This window comes from Adiantum capillus-veneris, chromosome 25 (assembly GCF_014529385.1).
Source record: "Adiantum capillus-veneris isolate H3 chromosome 25, ASM1452938v2, whole genome shotgun sequence".
NCBI classification, from domain to species: domain Eukaryota; kingdom Viridiplantae; phylum Streptophyta; class Polypodiopsida; order Polypodiales; family Pteridaceae; genus Adiantum; species Adiantum capillus-veneris.
Genome location: NC_140955.1, coordinates 100,647,032 through 100,666,250, shown reverse-complemented (window position 1 = coordinate 100,666,250; position 19,219 = coordinate 100,647,032).

The following is a 19,219-nucleotide window of genomic DNA, read 5'->3' as shown; positions in this document are numbered from 1 at the left end:
TTTTCTTGATTTTCAAGGCCCTAAAAAAGTATCCTTGATTAGCAACCTCTCGCTAGAGAAAAGCCTCCCCGGATATCAATCTTGCTTTCTTGACCTCTCCGAGAGCTGCTGATCGTCTAGGTTGGCTTTAGATTCCTGCCACCTTTTGTGATCTTCTTCGGAGGCCATCCTAGTAGCTGTTTTGGACGTTAGCTGATCAACCTCCTCTTTGAGCTGCTTCCACTGCTCTTCCCGAGCCTTTTTCATCCGAGGGCCCAAGCTTTTGATCACTTTTTGAATGCTCTGAGAAAATAGGTCCCATGCTTTAGGTTTTTCTACACTAATATCTTTATTGAGTATTCTCAAAGCTTTCTTGGTAAGCCTACTAAACAGGGGGTCATTGAACAGGTGTGCCCTAGTAACCAATAGCTTCTTCCTCCCTATGGGGGCCTTCCCATCCCCTTTAGCTTTCCTAAGTTTCATGGCTCTTTGTTGTCAACACCTTCATCTCAAGAAGTGGCGGGATCTAGTCAGCATAGTGAGAGCGGTAGCACATGTCAATCTGAGAAGTTGTGTTGGCATATTGAAGGCTTGTGTATGTGAAGCTTGGCATGTTGTTCCAGGGGGCCACTCCCACGGGTCCATCATAGCCCATTTCTCACAGAGGCCCAATCATTTAGTTTTTTTAGAGACTAGTTGATTGTGTTCTGTCCTTGCTCTTTTCCACCATATTAAAGTCAGCTATTAGAAGCCACTCCCCTTCAATAGGGGATTCCCTAAGTGCATCCATAATTTGGCTCTATCCTTGGCATTGCAGGGACCATATATGTTTACTATGGTGATAGGTTGATCTGCCCACATGACGCTCACTCCTAGGACTCTCCCAGAGGGGTGATTAAGGACCACTTAGGGCTCCTGGTCCTTGTCCACATTAGAGAGAATGCCACTAAAAACATCCACTCCCTCTCCATAGTACACCAACTTCTTTCCCATTGCCAGTTTTCTTTCACAGTGAGCATCCAGATGATGTTTTTGAATGGCCCAACAATTTTCTTCCTTATCCTTTCTAACATCCTCCCAAAAGAGGGTGTGCTTCTTCCAAGTCTTCAATCCTTTCACGTTCCATGATTGCATAGCCAGATCTTCCATCATTGGGAGAGCGAGCAAACTCCGCAACCTCCAATTCCTACGCAGTCTCCTCGGTCCTGACAACAAGAGAATTTGGAGGATCACAACGATCAATGGATTTTTTTTCTTGAAGCACTTCAAAGGGGTTGTGAAGTGGGATGAAACAAGTTCCACTTTTAAGTTGAATGGGGGGGGAGACAAGCCTTTCCCTTTTGAGTCTCCACTACCCTCTAGTGACCTAGTCTCTTTTTGGCCAATGCTTTCACCCTTTTGAGCCTTTTCAAACCTGGGATTTTCACAATCGATGAAGTTACTGCAGTCAGAGGCTTATGTGTAGATGCAGTAAAAAATGAGGGCGTTCTCATAGCATGGTCTTTGGGGGATATTCATTGTGGAGTTTTGTTTCTCCACAGTCTTCTCTTATAGTTTGGTGGCCTCTTGGTCGCAAACTATAGCCTCTCTTTCCTCCCTTGCTCTTGTCCCTTTTCTAATCTTTACCTATTCCTTGCTCCCCATCCCAGTTGTTCCCTTGGTAGTGTTTTGAATCCCACCTCCTGATCTGGAGTCATGCACTATGGGATCGGTATTTATTTTTATCTTCATGGGGCAGCCCTTTGCAAAATGCCCAAATTTGTTACACTCAAAGCAAGCCCAAAGTATGTTCTGAAGTTGAGCGGAATGGTAATTAACCCAGCTCCCACATAGATCACCATGCTCTTTGGAGGGGTCTTAGATACATTCCACCCTATACACATTTTGTTCAAGGAACTCCCTGACCCCCTCTTGTTGGGGACAAACAGGGGGTGCCCAGCTGAGTGGACAGGAACCTGATATTATCCTAGAGCCAGGTAGGCAACCCTGTGAATTCAACCCCAGCTGGATGTATCCCATGGAGGGATTCGGCCAAATCAAAAATAGGTTCCCAGTGTACGACACAGAAAGTTGTCGTGTTGAACAAGAGGGGACCTTTCTCCAAAATCTTCAAGACATCGGAGTCCTCCTTGACCCTAACTTAGGAGAAGCCCTTAGCAAGGTACAAAGTAATTTATATTTCTCATGCCCAAGGATTTGTGGACTTTGAATCTAGTGAATAATCCCGTACCTATTTGGCACTCTCCCACTGAATCCAAATACAAGCATGAGCTTAGCTTGCATGGCTAATTTCTTCTTAATGAGTGCAGGCAAAATCGCCATGATGACTGCCTCCGCCACCTCCACTCGTTGAGGCGGAGACTTCTTAAGAGCACAATAGGCTCAATCCCCACAAAGCCGTCTTCAAGAAGCCCACTGCAATTTGCCTGTGAGTTGGTTCTTTTGTTTCCATTGGGGAGGGGCCTCTATCTTCTTGTTCACTTCTTTAAGTTCTTGTTCTAGTCGAGCCTTGATACTCTTCAGCTTTTATTGGCCACCATCACTAACTTCCTCATCGGTTTTGACAGAGCCGATGTCCAAGGGGATAGGGCACTTCAGAATTCTAGAAAAAGAGATGTCTGGTCCAAGGGATGTTGCATCGTCATCCACCTTGTTACCACTCACAGATCGAGCCCTATGGCTCCCTCTCGAGTATCCTTACCTCGAAATTGATGCCTTTTGTCAATTGGTCTATCAAATTTTCCTGTCCTTTACCCAAGGGGGACTCCTCCAACAACCCTGCTTTATCCTCCCCTTGGTTCGGACCCTTATTTGAGGCTTCACTTGTCTTTGCATCCACAATGATGAGCACGGCTCCAATTCCTTCCCCTTCTTCTAGGACACAATCCCATCACTAAGGGGTAGTTTCCTAGCCGCAAGCATATGCAAAAATTTAATGATGTCCTCCTCCATGGGTGAGGCATCAGACGACATGCTAGGCACCACAAGAAAGCACTATAATGCTATGAGGAAAGGGCAAGAAAGACCGAGGGACCAGGTCCTTGGAATGACCCAATAGAAAAAAAAGAGGGGGGCAAAGAGTCTTAAGCCAGAACAAAAGGGCATTGAAGATTTAAAAAAATACCGAATATGCATCGAGCGCAAAAGATACAATTTCAACAAAAAGGAGCACGATATAATCAGCATGCCATATATAACCCTGAGGTGGAAGTGGAAGGCACAGTAAAGCCGGCAGGGGGACAAACAAGATATTCTAAAAGCTTAGCAAAATAGCGCTCCACAAACTTAGGGTAAGAAGGACTGCTTGTTGTGAGTACTAGCCCTCAAAGCTCTCAACCGTATCAAGGCCGGTTGGCCGCTTTGGGGAGCATGCCATTAGAGGTTTTTTTATTCCTGATTAGGTTTGGAGGGATATTATGTACCATATGGAGCTGACAGAAAGTGATGGCTTGTCAAATGGATGCTTGGAGAGTAAGTTACTCCAGGTTGAAGTTTGTGCCAAGTGATGGTGAGGAGTTTCCACACGCAGTCTTGGATTGCGGATCTAAAACGTCCAAAATGCGGTGGGATCGGCACCGTCTTAGGCCGGCTAGCAAGGCTTTCATGGAGATTTTGCGGCTCAAGAACTTGAGCACCGGGCAATAAATGGTGGAGCAATAAATTAGGGAAGAAAAATTGAAGTTTTTTGAAATTTCCTAAGGGTTAATGGGAGGCCTCAGAGGTTGACCACTCCAAGTGGTGCCACATGGACGGTAAAACCCACATGGGAGTTGTGAGGACCCAAATTTAGTGATGAGAGAGACCTCTCTTTCTGACGGGTTATGGCAGACTAGCTAGCTCGGCATTACTGCGGCAGCATTAAGTGCGCGCGGTGATGCTGGCATTGCATAGCAGGTGATGAAATGGTAGTTTTCCAATGGCCGATGCCCGCGCGTGCTTGAAACGATGCCAGTATTTTTGTAGGGGGCAATGCCCACAGTCACGACGCCGTGACTGTGAGGCTTGAGCCCTTAGACTTAAGAGGATGTACACATGTAGTGGCTTGGAGCCAAAGATTCCCAAAAATAGAAAGCATTGGGTCACATGCAGTGTTCGAGATGAAAATATACGAGGTCAACAAAGAATGGGGGTGGCCACACACGTCCAAGGGGGACCCATCTTTTGCGAGGAGGGGACCTCGTTTGGAAGGAGTTTTTGGCGGTGGGAGAGAGAGAAGCTTTTGGGCCAGTATTTTTGTAGCACCAGAGAGCGTCAAACTAGGAGGTGAAACTGTGTAATCAACACGGAGTCAGAGCGTTGCATATTGATTGTTTGTGCTTGTTGAGGGTGTGCGGGCTTGGAGCTACGTTGTAAATGGTGTTTATATGAGTCAAAACCATCATTGTTGTGCAGTTAATGTCAATTTCCTCTTTCTCCCTTCTCTTCTCTGATTGTGTGCATGTGTTTCTGGGTGTGTGTTGGCAGTTGTGCCACCCCAATGGTCTGTTGTGCACATAGGTATTGAGAGAGGTCGTGTGTGTGGTGAAGCCAGTGAATCGGGCTTTACAGAGTGACTGACGGTGTTTGTGATATCAAACGGGTTCGTGCATGTATAGTTGTGTGCAAACTGTGGTTTACTTGCGAGATTATCGAGTTTTGAAGGTGAACTCTAGTGGTTAGGGGTGCAATGATTATCCTGTGCGATAGAGAGGCGTGTTGTTTGTGTGTCGGGTGTGTTCCCCTTTTCCCCTATCCAGCATTTGCAAACTATTATTGATGCATTGCAAATTCTTACCAGATTTTTGCTAGTACTTAGAGACTTATGACCCAAGGAAATCATTATGTTGTCAAGTTTGATGCATAATGCACATAGCTATTGGAAGAGTCACTTTCAAGAAAGAATAGGGCTAAACATTGTGCAATTGAACAAGCTTTTGTTACTGCTCAAAGAAAAGGTGGTAACAACAATGTAACCACTTCTCATAGTTCTTGAGCGAGTGAAAAATCACCTATTCCCAATGCTTCTTCTTACAACACCTTGTCTGGGAATTCTGTTGAAAAAGGCAAAAAGAAGATGCATCTCTACTATTGCAGGGCTAATTATCGCTTGATTAAGCAATTTCCTAAATTGAAGGCAAAAGAGTCCAAGAAAAAGAGGCTGGTTCCACTACAAGTGTAGCTATTGTAGAATCTTCTATGAAAGGAGATTTTGATGTTGATGTAGATGCTGAGTGGGAATTTACTTTAGAGTGTACTTATGGTTGTTCTATCCATGATGCATGTATGCTAGTTGATGTGGATTCACATGTGTTGTGCTTTGATAGTGGTGCTACAAAGCACATTATTTCACATCGTGACTTGTTTACCTCTCTCGAGTTTGTCCCTCATGGGAATACAATCACTTGTGCCAATGATGTCTCTTATCTGATCAAGGGAGTTGCAAAGATTGTGCTGACATGCAAATGGCAATTTGTTCACACTTGTTGATGCACTTTATGTAAATAGGTGTCCTACAAAATCTTTGTAGTCTATGATCCCTTATGAAGCATGGCATAAGAAGCCATCCATTGATCACATGTGCATTTTTTGTTGTTTAGCTTATGCTTTGGTGCCACAAACGTAGCACAAAAAATTGGATAATAAGGACGTTAAATGCATTTTTGTTGGTTACAATATTTAAAGCAAAGGTTATAGGTTATGCCATCCTCAAGCAAAGTGTATCTCGATTCCATGTGATGTTATGTTTTGTGGAAGATTATGTTCAGTCTTTGTTAGCATGTACTAGAGACAGTGATGTAAGCTCACAAGACATTTATGAGAGTCTGTTGCCTGGTGAAACTTGAATGTAAATTCTAATGAGGTAAATGTACATCCTATGGGGGTTTAAATAAAAGTCTACAGATCAGCCTATTTTTTATGCAAATGTACATGATGTGGAAAGAATGAGGAGGCTAGAGGTATAGCAATTTGATATTATCACAAAGCACTTCTAGGCACTTTTAGCAACAAGCTTACCTGCAAGGAGTCCAAATCTTCTTTAAGTCGCCCTGAATCAATAGTGGCACCTGCCTTGGACAGCATCTTGGTGATAGATGTGACCTCTACCTCTTTGCGGTCTACCTCCCATAGATGTGAATCGGGTGAGGCCTTGAGCACCTCCAGCTCCTTGTTTAGTTGGTCCAATTCCCTGTCCCTCCGCCATGCTAAGAGAAGTAATTGTAGCCCGAATGATCAAGTTGTTGGGGTATAAAGCCCAATGTGGTCGCCCAGGTAAGTGGGCGGGCCGCCAGGTATGTACACATATTCTTTTGTAAAAACCTAATAAGAACTCATTATGCTCTACACATTATAGTAGAGCGAGTTCACCATATCGTCGTGCTCTTCTTCTCGCACTCTCTCTCGCGTCGCACTTCCGCTCGTACTCCTTCAACTGGTATCAGAGCTCAGATCGAGGCTCAGGGCAGCACTGCAGGAGGCTAGAGTCACCAACTCATATTGGAGTGAAATTCGATAGGCAAAGACACGGCCCCTAATCCTGTGGGAGACTCCGAAGGACTTGGTGTTGTCAAAATTTCATTCTGAGGTCATCTCGGCCACCGTTCGGCTTCAACAAAGGTCTGCGCAGGCCATTTTCGACTACGTGGTCTCGGCGGGTGCAGATCCGACTCTGCAAATTTGGGGTTTTCGGCCTACGACTGCAGGTGCTGAGGATATTGACACTCCCAGAGTGTTGATTTGTGGCTGTCTACACATCGAAGGACGGCTCACAGTTCTTGGAGGCGTGTCACATACGACACGGGCGCATCTACACACAGACTGTAGGCGACATCCACTAGTTCATCAGGTAGCTTGTGTTTGCTGCTTGATAATCCAGATTTCATCCTGACATTGCAGGTACTTCCACATGGGATGTATTGTCAGAGATGATGTATGTTTGTTGAGGGTTTTCTGGCTGTGAGTCACGCAGCAAACAACCGCCGCAGCGGTTACAGCATATAGTGGGAAATTTGTGGATGTATGACTTTGTGGGAAGTCTATGTACTGTCAGATTTACTGCAGCCTTTGTTGAGGGTCGAGTGAGGTTTTATTGAGCTGGAGGATTCTCGAATGTTGAGATCCTTTCGGTGATACAGGTCTTGGAGCGATCCCTCGAGCACCCTTAGATAGGCAGCTAGGATGTATTGACTGTGAGTTAGACAGTTGGGATTGCATCTTTGCTTTACTGCCGTTGAGGCATTCTCGCAGTCTATGCTTATAGGACAGTGACAGGACAGTCAGAGACAGTACAGGTGCAGGACAGGTTTATCCACAGCTTACAGTGTCAGAGAGACAGTGGTTTTTTGAGATGTTTTTTGGTCTGTTTTTAGTGCACCAGAGCCATTTTACAAAGAAGACTCTGCCAAAATTTCTACAGAATCTGAAGCTTTCTTGGTTCATTTGACAGGTTGATATTGGTTCAGAGGTCAGTTTACAGGGGAAACTCTGCCGAATTTTTTCCAGGAAAGTAAACTACTGTGAAGCGTAGCTATGGCTGGATCACAGGACACTGCTCTTTACAATATCAAGAAGCTGGATGGAACCAATTTCCCATTGTGGAAGAAGCAGATTTGGCACGTGTTGGTACAAAAGAAGCAGAGAAAACCTATAAAGCTCAAGGGGATAAAACCACAAGATATGGACGAAGATGAATGGAGCGAAATGGATGAATTGGCACTTTCTACCATTATGCTGACTTTGGCAGAAAGCGTTTACTTCAATGTAGCAGACGAGATGTCGGCTTATCAAGCATGGTTAAAGCTGAGTGATCTTTATGAGAAGCAGAGTGCAGCTTCACAGGTATACTGGCTTAAGAAGCTTGTTGACTTGAAGATGAAAGAAGGGACACCTATGTCCAATCATCTGAATGAATTCAACACAATCTATAGTCAGTTGTCAGCTCAAGGTGTCAAGTTTGATGAACCTGTTAGAGCTATGTTCCTGTTGATCACATTGCCGGAAAGTTGGGACACTTTTCGCACAGCTTTGAGTAATTCTGCACCTCCAAATGGTTTAAACATAGCAGGTGTAGAAGGAAGTCTGCTTACTGAAGAAACCAATAGAAAGACAATGGACAAAGGCAAAGGAACAGCCTTAGTTGTCAGGGGAAGGACCAAAGAAAAGTACAAAGGTGGAAAGAGGAATCAGTCTCGTAGCAAGTCCCGCAGTGCTAAAGGCAAGAGTGACATAGAATGCTACCATGTGGCAAGAAGGGTCACATGAAAAGAGACTGCAGAGAATGGAAAGCAGAAAAAGGCAAAGAGAAAGCTGAAGACCATGGTGAGAAGAACAAGTCCTCAGTGAAGATTCAAGAAATAAATGTGACAAACATTGTTGCAGAGGATGACAGTCTAGTGTCAGGAGACATCTACTTCTTGAAGAATACAATGGACTCAGCTCTTCTTACAGCATCTGATGGAAATGCACTGAGTGACTGGATTATAGACTCAGGGGCATCACTTCATGTGTCTCCAAACAAGGAGTGGTTTACTTCTTATGTGACCACTAAAGATCATGTTCGGCTAGGAAATGGGCAGACATGTGAGATCTTAGGTGTTGGAGATGTTCAGTTGAAGTTTCAGAATGGCTCTTCTTTCACGCTGAAGAATGTGAGACATGTTCCCGCAATTACAAAGAGCTTGATCAGCACAGGTTTACTTGATGATGCTGGCTACGTCACCATTTTTGGACAGAACATGTGGAAGATATCCAAGGGTTCTATGACAGTAGCACATGGAGTAAATTCTGGAGGACTTTACATGATTTATGTATCAAATGTCTCTAAAAATGTAATCAATGTAACCGAGCAGCCGAACGTTTCCTTGTGGCATAGCCGGTTAGGACATATGTCCAAGAAGGGAATGGAAATCTTGTCTCGTTCTGGTTATTTTCCTGGCTTTTCATTTAATGATTTTGAATTCTGTGAACATTGTCTGTGTGGTAAGCAAACACAGCAGCCACATAATCATAGAAGCAGTAGAAGAGATACACAGTTGGCACTTGTTCATAGTGATTTGTGTGGACCTATGCCTAACCTATCTCTAGGGGGAGCTTCTTACTTTATGACATTTATAGATGATTACTCGAGGAAAGTATGGGTTTTTCTCAAGCACAAGGATGAAGCATTTAGTGCTTTCAAAACGTTTGTGACACTTGTGGAGAATCAGAGTGGCAAGAAGCTTAAATGCTTACGCACTGACAATGGTGGAGAGTATGTTTCAAAGGCCTTTCGGGACTTTTGTGAGTCAAAAGGTATAAAACATGAACTTACTGCTCCTTACAATCCTCCTCAAAATGGTGTTGCTGAGAGGATGAATAGGACCATACAAGAGAAGGTCAAAAGTATGATGTCTAATGCACAGCTGCCAAATGGGTTTTGGGCTGAAGCTGTATCAATAGTTGTTCATCTTGTAAATAGATCTCCTAGCAAGGTTTTGCAGAAGGATTCAGTGCCAGAGATGGTATGGTCAAGCAAAATGCCCTCATACAAGTATCTCAGAGTCTTTGGCTGTGAGGCATATATATACTCACGTTCCAAAGGAATTTAGGAACAAACTTGAGCCAAAGAGTAGAAAGTGCATCTTTCTAGGCTATGGTAATTCTGGTGAGATGGGGTACAGACTTTGGGATCCCGAATCCAGAAAGGTTGTCCGCAGCAATGATGTTCACTTTAATGAATCCAAATATCATTCTAAACCAGAGAGGGTTGAGGAGATTAGAAGAGTTGTCTTCCAAGAAGATGGACCTGCACGTGCAAGACAAAATGTCAGAGCTCAAGAGGAGCAAGGACAGGATAGAGTGGAACCATAGTTTGTGGCTGAGCCTGAGCCACCTATTGTGCGTAGATCTGGACGTGTCACGCGACCTCTTGATAGGTTTGTTCCATCTATGAACTATGTCATGTTGACTGATTGCAATGAGCCTTCATGTTACAAGGAAGCAGTGCAAATGAAGGACTCCGGGAATTGGCAATTGGCCATGCAGTCAGAGATGACAGCTCTGCATAAAAACAAGACATGGAAGCTAGTTAAATTACCACAGGGCAAAAAGGCTCTACCTTGTAAATGGGTTTACAGGTATAAGATCACCGCTCATGATAGTTAGCCAAAGTACAAAGAAAGGCTTGTTGCCAAGGGCTTTAAGCAAGAACAAGGCATTGACTTTGATGAAGTCTTCTCTCAGGTGGTCAAGATGACTACATTGAGATGCTTTCTTGCATTGGTTTCCATATTAGATTTGGTGTTGCACCAAATGGATGTCAAGACAGCGTTCTTGCATGGTGATTTAGATGTGCAAATTTACATGCAGCAACCAGAAGGGTTTGTTGAGAAAGGCAAGGAAGATTGGGTATGCCAGTTGTTAAAGAGTCTTTATGGCTTAAAACAATCACCGAGGGCATGGTACCATAAATTCCACAAGTTTATGCTTTCTCAAGGCTACAAACGTAGTGAGTTCGATCATTGTCTATATACAAAGAAAGCTAAGGATGGTAGTTGGTTGATCCTTATTTTGTATGTGGATGACATGTTGATTGCTGGCAAGCACTTGGAAGAAATTTCAGCTTTGAAGTCAAAGATGGCAAAATCGTTTGACATGAAAGACATGGGTGAGGCAAGTCATATACTTGGTATGCGCATTGAGAGAGACAGATCAAAGAAGTTGATTTGGTTATCTCAAACAGAGTATATTGACAAGGTTTTGCAACGTTTCAATATGGAGAAGGGAAAGGCATTGAGTGTTCCATTGCCACCATATGTGAAACTTAGCAAACAAGATTGTCCTATGTCTGCGGAAGAACAGGGCTGAAATGGATAAGATTCCATATGCGTCTGCAGTGGGTAGTTTGATGTATGCAATGATTGCTACTCGCCCAGACATTGCATTTGCAATGGGAGTAGTAAGTCGATACATGTCAAACCCAGGCAAGAAACATTGGGAGGCAGTGAAAGGAATATTGAGATACCTGAAAGCTACAAAGAGTATGCGTATATGCTATGGGAGTCAGGAGCTAAGTGTAAAGGGTTTTACAGACTCAGATTATGCAGGTGACTTAGACAACCGAAGGTCTACGTTAGGGTATGTCTTTACATTGGCCGGTGGAGCAGTATCATGGCGTTCTAGATTACAAGATTGTGTTACTCAGTCTACTACAGAGGCTGAATATGTTGCAGCATCAGAGGCATGCAAAGAATCTATTTGGCTTAATCGACTAGTAACAGATTTGGGAATCAAAGAAGAGATGCCTGTGTTATGTTGTGATATTCAAAGTGCTATACAATTGGCTCGCAATCCAGTTTATCACTCAAAGACAAAGCATGTGGATGTGAAGTATCATTTCATCAGGGAAATGCTCGAGGATAAGCAACTTCAGCTTGTCAAAGTTCACACCACAGAAAATCCTGTTGATCTACTTACAAAAGGACTTCCCTCAGAGAGCTTTGCACATTTTCGCAAGCAGTTAGGTGTAGGGTAGTACATCACTTCTCTACATCTCTTGTATATTAGCTTGTATAGTAGCTTCTCTCACACTTAAAGTACCACATTGGACTTTAAGTGGGAGGTTGTTGGGGTATAAAGCCCAATGTGGTCGCCCAGGTAAGTGGGCGGGCCACCAGGTATGTACACATATTCTTTTGTAAAAACCTAATAAGAACTCACTATGCTCTACACATTACAGTAGAGCGAGTTCACCATATCGTCGTGCTCTTCTTCCCGCACTCTCTCTCACGTCGCACTTCCGCTCGTACTCCTTCACAAGTCCCATTTTGTATTTTCCATACACGTTCAATACCTTGCCCTCAATACAAAATTGTGCACTTGAGTCCGAGATGTCAGCAATCAAGAATTGCGGGAGAAGATTTTGGCCAAATGGAACAATATTAAGATTACTACTCTCCCTATCTAAATGAGATGATTGACCCACTTGGGACTTGGTTCATTGGCAACGTTTAGAGGTGTAATGTCAACAGGATCCAGGAGTATTGTGCCTTGTTGTGGTAGGGAAGGCTCAATTTTTACTCTTGTCTCATTCAATACATGAAGTGGAATAGACAATTTAATATGTGTCTCCTTCTCGATGTTAATGGACTCTTCCACCACTCCCTTGGCTACAAAATCCAAACAAAAAAGGCGATGAGCATACACCTCTACAACTTCATGAAACAAAACTCAGATATAAAATGTAATGACAACATTGATATCTCACATGAGAAGTTCATGGGCTTATTCAAGTTAACTAATTCACATGTGGTGTCCTTGCAAGGCTTGTGAAGTTGTTGCGTTGACCTTTTTCATGGCAAGCATGAAGTGGGAGATTCACCAATAAACTTGCCATTTCGATGAGGAGAGCCTTTTGTGATCCTTTGGAGCTTTGTATGACACAAATTGTGAGGAGAGAATGTCTTCTCAAACTAATGATCAAGAATTCTAATCTTAACCACTCAAGATCATAAAAAACTTAAACAAAGCGCAATGGTGTAGAGCCTTTAGTGCTACTACGGTTGCATGCAAAAAAAACACCAAGTACAATGAAAATTGAGCTCTTAGAGGTGATAGTCCTTTAAAAATCAAAATCCAACTCATCAACAAAAAATTGGCAATGAAGGAGATGAAATTCGTGTACTATAAATTATGTACCTCTTGGTCTGTAGCCAATGGAAGTTGTAAGCCAGTTTTTGACACATCAACCAAGAAGACAAAAAAAGCAAGAATCCATGCCTAGGAAAAATTGATCCTATGGATAGGTCAATATTGGAATACCTACCAGAAAGACGCTAGGTGGACTATCAAAGGGCATTGATCTTGATCCATCACTATTGAAATACCTTTCAACAATATGCAAGGAAAAACCAGCAAGATGGTAGGTGGACTTTCAAATGCCGTTGAATGATCATGAGAAAACGGCCCCGAAGCTATGAAAAACTTCAGTTTGAAAAGAAGGACTTAGACGAGCACTAATCTTATGAGCCAAAATCTGGTAAATTGATAGGGATGTTATAGAGTGTGACACAATCCGTAATAAAAGTAGTCTATTTTGATGACAAACAGTGCGAGGAAGGCATCTATAAATATTAGTGAAAGGGATACTACCCTTTGTATTTCAGAAATGGCTCTAATTACTTGAGACCGATCCTTTTCAAGAATCAGTTGAGGACTAGGGAGGCATCTTTGAAAGGCAACTGGATGAATGGGAGTCACAAAAGTGATGTATGCAATAGCAACAACATCACGCTATGAACCAGCCAGCAGCAACAACAGGCTATGAACCAGTAGCAATCTATGCAATGGTAGCAACAACCCCAACCATGCTACAATATAGCTAGCTCTTCAACAACAGCCTTCAACACAATATAGAGTCAACAAGGCCACAATAGCTTCTTGCTATTTACCTATGTTGTGATTTGAATTGATCCTTGACTATTGTTCGCAAAACATCTATCTGGTCTCTTATCGTATTCGACAGCCACGATGGCTTTAGTTTTAGCTATTTACCTACCTTGTGATTTGAATTGATCGTTGACTATCATCAGCAAATTAACTATCTGGTATCGTCGCATGAAACATGCCAAATTCAGTGAGCTACTATGACATTGGCAACAATGACAAATCTTCACAAACCTTATAGCATCAACTTTAAGAAAAAACAATGTTGCAGCAATAACAGTAATAGGTTAGCCTAATAATCATATCTCTGTCTCTCGTCACATGGGACATGCCAAATTGAGTGAGTTGATTTGACATTAGCAACAATGACCAATCTTCACAAATGTTACTGCATCGACTTCAAGCAAAAATAGTGTTGCAAAAATAGTAGTAACGTGTTATCCTAATAACATGCAACAACTAAATAACATTAGCATGTGGAGTGCGAGCCCAATTTCAACACTAGCCAGCCAATGAAACCTTCTTCTTCCAAGAAAAAACGATGTGCACAAATATGAAGCATTGGAGGAGTTGGAGTATGGCTATCCAACCATGGAATATTTACCCTCAAATACAAAGCCAAAAATACCAAACATCATTAGGAAGTGAATGGGGTATAGAGGGCCTCTTTATTTGGCAGTTTGGGATTTCTTACAGCTTTGACCAAGCCCAAAAGAGAGTTCAAAAAGGCCTATGCTGAGATTTTTTTTAAAAGCCATTTCCATATTTTGAATTTGAAAATAGTCTATTTAGTAACCCAAAAGAGAGGTGGATAAATGAATTTTAAAATATCCTTTTCCCACCCCTCTTCTCTTTCTAGCATATAAAACACTCTCTCTCACTTAGAACTCATTAAAGGAGGTGCTTTTCAGCTGCCCTGCTAGAAAAGCAGATTTTCCACATTCTCTCATTACATTCTCTCTCTAAAATGTGAGCCAACTCTCTCTCTTTCTTTTCCCCCCTATTCTCTCTTGTCACTTTCCCTCCCAATCATTAAGGAACATTCTTGGCTACCTCTTTCTGACAGAGTGCAGATCCTCCAAGGTTGCAGATCTGCCCTCTCTCCCACTCTCTCTTCCTTTATTCTCTCTCTCTCTCTCTCTCTCTCTCTCTCTCTCTCTCTCTCTCTCTCTCTCTCTCTCTCTCTCTCATGCTTCTCCCACTGCAGCTCCAGCTGAGAGCAATGGAAAACTCCATTACCTCTGTGTGCAGAAACATTTGTCTCTCTACACTCATGATCAACAATTCAAATTCAAAGGAGATTGAGCTGCACTCCCCCTCTTTCTTCCCTTCATAACATAATACTTTTCTCCTATCTCTGAGTAATCTCCACTTCTTTCCTCCATAGCCACCTTCACATGCTTGTAGCAGTCACCATTACACATTCTCTCTAATTTTCTTGATTAACTAACACAAATGCCATTCAATCCCCTACCACTGCAAGACGTTACTAACTAGTCAAAACAATATCGATTAAATGCTGCTTTAGAGTAAGATTATGCTATTGTGTGACTTGGCGATCAGCTATGGAACCTTGGGTGCAAGGCATTCAACTTATGGGTTGATGGCCATATTTACCATAGCAATCCAATGACCAATGCATCACCGCCTTTTTGTAATGTCACTGAGCTACTGCGTTTTATTGGAGATGGAGACAGATTGTTTCGCTATTGCTGGAGATTACATTCAACTTTTCTCAATTAAAAAAAAGCAAGAAAACATTTTGTGCTACCTATTCATCATTGCAAGAGTAGTACGTGAAAGACATTCAACAAGTCAGAGAGGAAGCCAACAAGAAGACGAAGCAGCTAAATGATGAAATTCAAAGCTTATTAAAAAAGCAGAGCTTCAAAAAATGGAGCAAGAGCACCGTCTAGACAATTATGTTCATCTACAACACGTTGCGCGTAATATGCACTGGCAAATTGATCATCTCACAAACATTCCATTGGGCTACTACATTCGCAAGCGCAAGAGACATGCGATGTCTATGCTATATTCAAGCTGTGGAGCTCAAAAGAAACGTATCCGTCAAACTCGGTAGGAATACAAATGCAAGCTTCTAATTTCTTACATTTTTTGCAGGTTGCTATAATATTATTTCAATAAGCAGGAAGTTGGCTCGGATGATGATGGGAATCAATTGTGATGCTCAAACGACTGGACATACTCTGTTGTAGCATATCATCAAACCAAAGGAGTTGGTGGAGCTATTGGATGATCCACATAATGTTGGCATTGCTAATGTCTTGTGCCAAAAGTATTTCATTGAGCTAAAGAGCAATGTGTCACCTCAGGAGATGATGGAGATGTGTGATAGCGCAGGAATAAGTTTCAAGGCCTACAAAACATTGTATAGACTTGTTTAGGTTGCTGCTAACACCTTATAGTGTCAAGGTTGCAAAAAGGTGCACCAAAAATGATGTTGCAAACTTGTTGGGTGGATTTCAATATGTGGAGGATGCCCTGCCATTAAAAGAGAACAAATCCTTTTGTTACAACGAGTTCAATAATGTCTACGTTGACTTGTTGAAGCTCCAGGAGTCAATGATCAGATTTTATGGGTTGACCCAGGAAGAGTGTGATGGCAAAGTTATGTTTGTGATGAAGCTTGATGAGTGTCAGATTGTCAAATATCAATGGCTCAAAAGGGTAAGTGTTATGCTATGAACAGAGGCTTGGTGGGCGTCGATGTTGAGCTAAATGCCAACAAGAAGGGAAACACCTATTTAGGTGTTCATTCCGAGAAGAATATTTGGTGGCTGGCAGCTTTTCATCTCCCACACAAGACACATGAGTCCCTCAAATGGTAGTTAATCACACCCCAATCATTGATATCATTTGGCAACAACAAGAAGGACAACGATTGCACGTTTCAGGTCTGGGTATGTTCCAAGTGGAGTGGCATTTGGTAGGAGACTTGAAAACTCTCAAGTGTATGTTAGGATGCAAGCAAGGTGCAATGAACCTATTTCCATGAATTTATTGCTGCCACAATAAAGTCTCATTAGGAACTGAGGACAAGGGTTCAAAGGCCAACAAGTCAAAGGGCGGTAAGGGTAAGGGTGGCAAAGCTGCAGTCAACTCTGTGAAAGGTGTGACCACCACACAAATAGTGGGTAAAGCACCACAACAATGGTTTCAAGGTATCCTCAGTTGTAACCAAAGTGTACCCCCTAATCGAGACATGGAAGATCCACATTGAGATCCTATTCTACCGATTCCTCTGATAAATGTGTATGTGTGCACTCTTCATGCCCGTCTACAAATTCTTGACAAGTTGCTTATGCTCCATATAAATTATGCTTGGAATATGGAGCCTGCAAAAATAACGGAAGAGTGTATCAAGAGAGAACTCAAATCTATTCTATCAAGTGTTGGCCTACATGGGGGTGCAGTAGAGTTATCAAAGTACAAGAAGGCATCTAGAAGTCTCGGGAGGTTCACTATGTGTAAAACTACCATATCACGTGCGTTCAAGACATGTTTGTAAAACCCCTTATCTGTGAAATATAATGTATTTTTCTTTTAAAATTTGTAAGTTTTTTTCAAATTTGAAAAATAATTCCCTTTTGTATATATATTTCTGTAAGTTTCAAGAATTTTAAATACCCTTCTGTTGAACTCGCTTGATAGGTTACATTTTTATTAGGTGACCTACCCGAGCTAGAAGTACACAGGATTGTCTTAATAAAATTTGTAAGGGTGGTAGTAAATTTAGGCATATGCTTTTAGACTATTCTAACTCCCAAAGTCCCAATGAGTTTCAATTGTGAAAAAAGGTGTGTGACATTACCACCTATAGAGGTAACGAAGCAGCCCTAGGAATTAAGCGTGCTCGTGTGCAGCAATCTGTAGATGATATTTTTTGTTTGCTTGAAAAGGCAAATCTAACCTCTGCTATGATATCCACCTTAAAGTTTGTAATCAATAGTTTCACAGCGCAAATGGGGGATGCCTGGGAGAGACGCACATAACACATTACATGGTGGGTTGAACACTTTGTCTCTACAGTAAAAAAAACATTAGTGTTTGAACTAAAGTTTTATTATTTTTGCAGCACGTTCTTTTTGCTCATAGCTCATTTTTTCTCGACACATTCGGTTCATTGGGCATCTGGAGTAGCCAAGGAATGGAGCGCTCACACTATCAATCAAAAGTAGTGTATTTTAAAAATACACGACATGGAGGTGGGAGGAAAAAGAGCAATGCCCTACACAAAATGTTCAATTGGTTCTACAGAGTTTTAGCGAGGAGAAAAAGGAAGAAGACTAGAGTGCAAAGAAGTTTGAAATGCAGAATAGAGAAAGTGGATAGCATGAGGCGATCACAATCATAGCATGCTTCTAGTGCAAAAGATCGATTTTGACGATGGTTGGAGACAAGGCGACGAAATGGCAGGCGTTGGGTGGAAAACGAATAAATTTTGACACTAACCACTTCTATAATAAACATACATTGTAATACCACGTGATTTGTTGACATCCCAATCAGTGGTTCCATGGGTCAAATTTTGACAATTTTGGAGTTTTATTTTATATTTATTAGTATTTTTGAGTTTTTGAGTTTTTGAGTTATTTAAAAAAAATTAAGTACTATATAAGTCAAAACTCACAATTTGAAGTTCATTTCTTGTTTGCACATTCTAGAAGATCCTCTGGAGCATAAACGCGCACACTCATATCTTGCACCACATGGACGATTCACACAAGTAGACTGGCACTATCCACAACAATACCACCACAGCCACTCACGCCACAAAAAATCCGTAGCTCGAACCCCATGCAGAATCTACAATGTCAAATCCACATCCACAACCACAAGTGGATAACCCAACGCCCCAACCCTCTCCAAACATACAAGAGCCTCCCCAACCATTGAATTCAAATGATTTAACCACCATGTGATATATTTTTGGAGATCTCAGAGAATTAAACCATGCCAATTGCACACCTCTGCCGGATCTCCCACCTTTTTCAACTCTACACGGAGCCACGCAAGAAACCAAAGCAATAGAAGAAGAATACCGAGGTTCGCTTGAAAATCCGGCACCCTTGCTTGCTGTCACATCAATGGTGCTCATGCCATCGCAAAAACCACTCCGCAAAAGTTTCCACCGTGAGTCAAACAAAAAGTAATCAAGGTAATACCACGCGACCCGGTTTCTAAAGCAAGAGAGGCCAAGAGGAGGAAAAGAATGAGGGACATGGAAAAGAAAGAGGCAGCTGAGAAGGAAGCATAGAGAGTACAAGAAGAGAAAAGAAGATAGAGAGAGCAAGAGGAATGGCAGAGAGCCGAGGCCAAGAGAGCTCATTTAACAAACTTACAAGCATGAGCACAGGCAGAGAGAAAGGTGGCAGAGGATGATAGAGCCCAAGCCACCCAACAAGCAAGGTGGCACCTACAGAGCAACAAGCCCAAGAGGAGAGGAGGCAACAGTATAAAGATGATCCTCCTCAATGGGCCAGGTAAGTGGCTCCTCCACCACCACCAACAGCACAAAAAAATCAGAGATGGAAGCCAGGCACAGTTTGCTCTATGTGAGATCAAAAAATATCAAAAGAGCACTGACCAATCATACCCAAAACAACCTTCTCTCGGGTGGTGAGAGAGATGATGGACGAATATAGCGATTCCATTACATGTATACAATGTGTAGATTGACTGGCCCTGGTGAAGCTTTTTCAGGATGGTGTCTCCTGTATGGTGCAAGCTAAGCATGTAATATTGAAAAATATGGATTTAGCTTTAGCAATCAATTTACAAAATGAAGGATGCCTTCATCAAAAATAGTTTATCCCGT